Genomic DNA, 687 nt, shown 5'->3' on the forward strand with positions numbered 1-687 from the left:
GATGATTTCTCAACAGAAACTCTGCAGGCCAGAAGGGAGTGGCAAGAGATATTCAAAGTGATGAATGCCAAGAACCTACAACCAAGATTACTTAACCAGCAAAGCTATCATTCAGAATTGAAGGGCAGATAAAGAGCTTCACAGATAAGGAAAAGCTAAAGGAATTCATCACCACCAAACCAGTATTATATGAAATGCTGAAAGGTATCCTTTAAGAAGAGGAAGAAGAAGAAAAAGGTAAAGATACAAATTATGAACAACAAATACACATCTATCAACAAGTGAATCTAAAAATCAAGGGAATAAATAATCAGATGAACAGAATGAACTGTTGACTGTAATAGAATCATGGACATAGAAGGGGAATGGACTCACTATTCTGGGGGTGGGGGGGAGAGGTGTGGGGGTGCAGGAAGAGACTGGGACAATAATCGTGCATCTATGGATGAGGACAGAGGGTGGGGAGTGAGGGCGGAGGGTGAGGTGGGAACTGGGTGGAGGGGAGTTATGGTGGGAAAAAAGAGTAACTAATGTAATAATCTGAACAATAAAGATTTAATTTTAAAAAATTTCTAAAAAAAAAGACCTCGAATAGCTGCAGCAATCTTGAGAAAGAAGAACAAAGAAGGTGGGATCTCAATACCAGATATCAAGCTGTATTCCAAAGCCACGGTTCTTAAAACAGCT

The sequence above is a fragment of the Myotis davidii genome, unplaced genomic scaffold (assembly GCF_000327345.1).
Source record: "Myotis davidii unplaced genomic scaffold, ASM32734v1 scaffold481, whole genome shotgun sequence".
Taxonomy (NCBI): Eukaryota; Metazoa; Chordata; class Mammalia; order Chiroptera; family Vespertilionidae; genus Myotis; species Myotis davidii.